The following is a 282-nucleotide window of genomic DNA, read 5'->3' as shown; positions in this document are numbered from 1 at the left end:
CCTAATTCCGTTTCAACTTCCATCCTGTTCATAATAAAACAGCTTGCATCCTCCTCCAACGTTTGTAGCTTTCTTCCCTGTCCATCTAGTCCCTTTCACACAGAGGAGGTTCACCCTTCTTCTCTCCCTCATGTTAGCCAACTCTCTATCTTTACCAGTCCTAACCATTTAAGGTTCCAATACTCGCTTCCACTCTCTTTCCTCTCCACTTTTCCCGTTGACTTCGGGGCTCACTCTCTTCCTCTCTTTCTCCTTGCCCTAAGAGTAGAACAATTTCTACTG

Source organism: Penaeus chinensis, chromosome 31 (genome assembly GCF_019202785.1).
Source record: "Penaeus chinensis breed Huanghai No. 1 chromosome 31, ASM1920278v2, whole genome shotgun sequence".
Taxonomy (NCBI): Eukaryota; Metazoa; Arthropoda; class Malacostraca; order Decapoda; family Penaeidae; genus Penaeus; species Penaeus chinensis.
The sequence above is the reverse complement of the archived record's forward strand: the minus strand, read 5'-3'. Positions refer to the sequence as shown.